The sequence below is a fragment of the Chlorocebus sabaeus genome, chromosome 4 (assembly GCF_047675955.1).
Source record: "Chlorocebus sabaeus isolate Y175 chromosome 4, mChlSab1.0.hap1, whole genome shotgun sequence".
Classification (NCBI taxonomy): domain Eukaryota; kingdom Metazoa; phylum Chordata; class Mammalia; order Primates; family Cercopithecidae; genus Chlorocebus; species Chlorocebus sabaeus.
This window is the reverse complement of record NC_132907.1, coordinates 40,681,815-40,687,814: the sequence shown is the minus strand read 5'-3', so window position 1 is coordinate 40,687,814 and position 6,000 is coordinate 40,681,815. Positions and strand designations below refer to the sequence as shown.

Sequence of the window (6,000 nt, the reverse complement as noted above, 5' to 3'; positions counted from 1 at the left end):
CAAAACAAACTGATAAAAGTTCTGCGTTTGGGGAAAAAAACAACAAAAACAAAAAAAACAAAAACATTTTGCACTTGTGCATTCACTGGGATGAGACTTCCATAAAGAGTTACATTGTCTCCTCAAAGCACTAAGCCCATACTGAAGTCCGCTTTGCTTAAGAAAGGGGAAAATTTACTTAGTTTTATTCAATGTGGCTTTAGTGCTTTGGACATTAACTTAGATTCATCACTATTCTTTTTTCTTTTTTCTTTTTTTTTTTTTTTTTGAGACAGAGTCTCTATCTGCCACCCAGGCTGGAGTGCAATGGCACGATCTTGGCTCACTGCAAGCTCCATCTCCCAGGTTCAAGTGATTCTCCTGCCTCAGCCTCCCGAGTAGCTGGGATTACAGGCATGTACCACCATGACCGGCTAATTTTTTGTATTTTTAGTAGAGACTGGGTTTCACTCTGTTGGCCAGGCTGGTCTCAAACTCCTGACCTCAAGTGATCCACCCTCCTCGGCCTCCCAAAGTGCTGGGATTACAGGAGTGAACCACCACACCCGGCCAGATTCATCACTTTTCAAAACTATGTTTTGTGTGATATTAATACAAATCTTAATTTAATCCCTTATTTAAGGCACTGGTACCACTTTGAAGAGGGAATCACCAAATACACTAGGAGGAATTCATACTGTTTTTATGTCCTTCTAAATGCAAAGTGGATCATCACATTATAAGATTTATGAAGAAATATTCATTCTGTTTTTTAAAGTTTCTTCTAAGTTTGCAAGCACGATGACCTCTTGTTTCATAATTTATGGTAATGAATTCACGCTGTAGCTCATTTTGTAATACATTCTCTTAGAAAAATTAATTGACCTGGGGTGTTAAAATGGGTATGTACTGAGATGACAAGTTTGAAAGCCTTTCAAGAGTTCTGTTCACAAGTCATCAGAGGAATGAAGGCGACATTTCAGAGTCCTTTAATTATCTCAGATGATGTGATAAGGAAAATAATATCCTAACTGACAAATCAAAATCATACGTTGGGATGAAGTCAGTTACATACACAATAGATTCCTTTCTCTTGAAAGCCATGGTCTGGACACATTTCAGTAACTTTCTTCTTTAGCCACAAACAGTGAACCACAGAGAAAGCATGAAGTCTGCATTTCTGCATGGGGCACTTTCAAAACGCTGACTTGCTGCCATGGAAGTTCGCCCAGGATACTGAGCAAAGTGAAAAAAATGCAAGTTGCACAACAATGCGTGCAGTGTGACACCATTCACAGGGGAAAACAGTTACGATAAGATGTATTATGACCTGATACAATACTATACTATCTTATGTTATATAGAAGGACAATTCTGAAAAGACCCAAAGGAAACAGTTAATAATTGTTGCTTTGGGGAAGAATAAATTGGGGATGATGGTGTCTTTTACCTATTATATTTCAAAAGGTTTTATGTTAGTGATATTAAGAATAATAAAATAAACAAGTAAGGAAAATAGAGAAGAAAAGAGAGTTGCCACATTGTAAAGAATAGCAGGTAAGGAGGCTGGATTTGTCCAGTGGGAATGGACCCCAGCACCCCCAACTTGCTCATCCACCAGCGATTAGTTGACTCCTTATATGTGAACATCCTCATGTACTGTCTCATCTCCTTTGATACCATACACTGAGCTGTCAGGAGCTCAGAGCACATTGCTGGGGTGTGACTGAGCCTTCTGGAAGTCTCCACAATATCTCTTCTACCTTCTGACGTCATAATTACAGCACATGTGGAACTACTACTATGGTGGTGGTGGTTGTTAGGATGTATATACCACAGCATTTTAGTAGATACTGAGGTTCACTAAAACTGGGAAAATTCACACATAAAAAATATTTTTCTTTTGAAAGAAAGAATAATTAACTGAGCTAATTATGTTTTCACTGATACTGTTTCCAAATAAGGTCCCATTCTCAGGTGCTGGGAGCTCGGATTTCAACATATAATCAAGCTTGTCTGACCTGCGGCCCACAGGCCACATGTGGCCCCAGACAACTTTGAATGCAGCCAGACACAAATTTTCTTAAAATATTATGAGATTTTTGTTTTGTTTTCTCATCAGCTATTGTTAGTGTGTTAGTGTTATCGTATTCTATGTGTGGCCCAAGGCAATTCTTATTCTTCCATTGTGTCCCAGAGAAGTAAAAAAATTGGACATCCCTGACAGGGTGTCCATTAGATTTCATGCAGGGTAGCAACTTATACGCAGGTTGGACAAGCTTGATTAGCTCATTTGGTGTGAGAGAATCAACAACAGAAAAATAAACCCTGGAGAAGTTCAGTTTTGACCTTTTCCTTGTTCCATCGTCCTGCTGATGTGGAATATTGAAAACATCTATTCTATGAGGTTTGTAGAATACAGTTTGATTTATTTTACTTTATGATTCAAATGTATGCTTTCACTTTTTAAAAGAACCACATATCCATATGGAAAGATAAACATCTATTTTCTAGACATTTTAAACCTTCTCTGAGCCGTCATTTTATTCTTCAGAGTCTATTTTCCTTCAGCTGGAGATCTGACGTGCTGTTAGAGAATCAATGGTGGTATGTTTGAAAAATCAATGCTAATGGGTTCCAACATGAAATCAAAAGGTGGGCATTTCCAGTGAACACTTTCAAGTGTGTTAAAAATAGCACTCGATTGGTTATTTCTTAATAGAATGTAAGATTTTGAAGAATTTGGCAAAGTGTCAGAGATAGGCTACAAGCAAGTCTGTGTATAGGCAAATACCTGCCAGCCACGTTCTCTGAGCCAGGGGGCTTTGCTGTGCTTCTCTCTGATTTCTGAGATGTGACATGCCCACAGAGAAAACCTCCTTTCCAGGATATGACAGAGAAAACTAGATTCCAGAGATGTGGCCTTGTTTTCATATTTCTGTCCCTTAAAAGTGCTATGTTCATTCCCACTCCGGGTTCTTTGCATTACTTTTCCTTCTGCTTGGAATGGTTTTTCCTACAATCTTCACATAACTGCCTTTGTTCCATCATTTAGATCTGTGATAGGCAAAATAACAACCCTCTTCCGTGCCCATGCCCTCCTACCCTCAAACCCTGATGATGTCCTAATCCTTAGAACTTTATGGATGTGATTAAGTTGAGGATGTAGAGATGAGAGGATTATCTAGGTAGGTCCAATGTATTCACAAGGGTGCTTTTAAGTATAAGAAGATAAGAAAGGGAGTATCAGAAGCAGAGAAGGATCCGAAGATGCCAATCTGCTGGTTTTGCAGTTGGAGGAAAAGGACCACAGGAAGGAATGCTGACATCCTCTCAATGCGGGAAAAGGTAGGGAAATGGGTTCTTCCTAGACCCTCAGAGAGAATGCAGCCTTGCTGACAACCTGCTTTTAGCTTAATGAGACTTGTGTTGGACATCTGACTTTCAGAATGATGAGCTCATAAATTTGTGGGATTAAGTCATTAAATTTCTGGTAATTTACCATGGCAGCAATAGGAAATTAATACAAGGTCATAACTCAATTGTCACCTCTTCGAACTTGTTCATACCCCAATTAAAGAGTCTTCAGTCACTCTTTACTGTGCCATTTTATACTCTTCATAGTATTTATCAATACCTGAAAAAATCTGAGATAGTAAGTACAATTTTAAATAGTTTTCTTCCATTCGAATATGAACTCCTAGAGACAGCAGGGACTGTCTTGTTCACCATGGTGACCCAGCACCTAGAATAATGTCTGGCACATAGTAGGTCCTCATGAAAACAGTACTGCTCCTTCCTTTACAGTCTTTCTTATTCCTCCTCCTCTTCTTTCCAGAATATATCTGTGGGAAGAAAAAAAAAATTTTATTTAAAATGTTTGTTTTTATTGGAAAATAAACCATTTGGAGCAATTTTTAAATGGATGGGCAGAAGAGTCCTCTTGCACCTCTCTCCTCACCAGCTTGCTTTTTTCCCAAGGTTGAGAATGAGTCTGACCAAGTAAGTTATTCCAGAATTCCATCAGATCATTCAAGCCAAGAAAGGGGCGAAATTCTAAGATTTGTATCTCTGGTAAATTCACTGAGGGATGAAAATTGGGCCTGAGCCTGATATACTTCTGGATATGACGTTACTGTTCATTGGTGGTTTAGTGGAAATCTTCCACAGGCAAGTACTACAGAAGAGATTGGGGGATGGGTGGGTGGAGGCATTTGTGAAATGCCTGTGCTTGGCACACAAGAGTCCTACCTTCCTTGGCCACTGTGGACTTGTCCAGCCTCATCCTTACCCAGGTTATATTCCAAGATCCCTGGAATTCTTGCTGATCCCTTGAAACACTGTGTTTTCATTCCTTGTGTCTTTCTCTTGCTGCTTCTGAGCTTGAAAGGTCTGTCTTTGCTTTGTACCTGTGGTAAAGTCCCAGTCTTCCTTCAGAGAACGGTTCTCCTCTTCTATTCCTGTCTGTGTCTCCCTGGGTAACCTGCATCTGCTAAGAGTTCTAACAGATATGTCTTCATGGTCATCTGTCTGAAGACAGGGACAATGTCTTGTGCCCTCTTGAATCCCAAATGCAAAGTATAGATATGGCACAGTCATTTTCCGGAGGTAAGAATCTCTGTTCTGCATTAGACTGCACCAAGATCATGTACTATTCATTCCTGAATCTCAGAAACATGATGGCTCAGAGTGGCACTGCATATGTGTTTAATGGCTAGACTTGAATTAAATGGCATGGGTGACAGAGACTACTCGCTATCCCCTGGTTAGTGGTATTTTTAACTTATAAGATTTTTACCTTGACACCTAGCTAACTAGAACATTTCTCAGCTTTATAGCTAGGTATGGCCAAGTGATCATGTTACAGTCAATGAAATTTGAGCAGAAGTGTCATGTGGCAGATTCTAGAAACCTTTGTTAAGAGATGGATGCAATGTGCCCTTTGACTATTCTTTGAGTTCTGTCTCTCATCCTCTGGTTTGGAGCATAGATGCCTTTAGTCATGTGTCATCAGAATCCCAGTGCAGTACCCTGGGACTAGTAACAGTGAGATAGTGTTACCACTCCAGGCCTGCGGCAAAAGAAAGGAGGTGTTAATTGGGTACCTGGAAGAAGAGTGTTCTTGGAGAGGGCCTCCCATCAGGAGCCATAACTTTCTATGGAAAGAACTAGCAGCCTGCAGGGATGTCGCTAAGAAAACAAATATCTGACCCCTCACCCTTCTGCATCCTCAAATAGATGCTCCCTATAAGCTGAACCAACCATAAATCAGAAAATAAGGGAGCCCATTGATGTGAACCTTGGAGGCCCATCTCCAGGGGAATAACAGGTGGAGTAGAGATATCGAGCACACCTGGGTAGACCTGCTTTCTCATTTTTAAAATAAGGGAATTAGATTGAATGATCTCTACTATCCTTTCTGGTTGTGATATTTCAGTGGATTTTCTGCATTTGAGCATTTTACAAACCTTCCTGTTACCTGTAGTCAGGCATTCCTGAGCATCAGGTCTTATAGACCAATGTTTGCAACTCAAAATTATGTTAATTGATGAAAGGAAGACAACTAGAACAATGGGTCATATTAAAGAGTCCATAAACAGACCCACACATATATGAACAATTGATTTTATGACAAAAATTGCACTGTAGAGTAGTGGCAAAAGGAAGATCTTTGTAATAAATCATGCTAGGTCAATTGTATTCTTATGCAGAAAAAATCTTAACATGTAACTCACACATAATTATATTTGGACTATGAGCCTAAATGCAAAATAAACAAAGCTCCTAAAGAAAATATAGGAAAGTATCTTCATGGCATTGCTGTAAGGTAAAAGAATGAACAAACGACTTGAACAAGCATTTCATAAAAGAAGCGTATCCAAATGGTCAATAAACATAAGATAAGGCATCTAACTTCACTGGTTGTCACCAGGATGACTAACATTACAAAGACTGACAGTAATACATGTTGATGAAGATGTGGAGCAACTGGAACTCTCATACTCTGCTAGTGAGCATGAA

General features: G+C 39.5%; 1 long non-coding RNA gene across 1 annotated transcript in view; it reads right to left on the bottom strand.

Moving 5' to 3' along the window:
* Window positions 1–240: 240 nt before the first annotated feature.
* Window positions 241–6,000, bottom strand: part of LOC119622481 (uncharacterized) — a 92,696-nt gene continuing 86,936 nt past the window's right edge. The window contains exon 3 of the long non-coding RNA XR_012092853.1: window positions 241–3,824. This is a non-coding gene — a long non-coding RNA (uncharacterized lncRNA). The remainder of the gene's footprint in view (window positions 3,825–6,000) is intronic.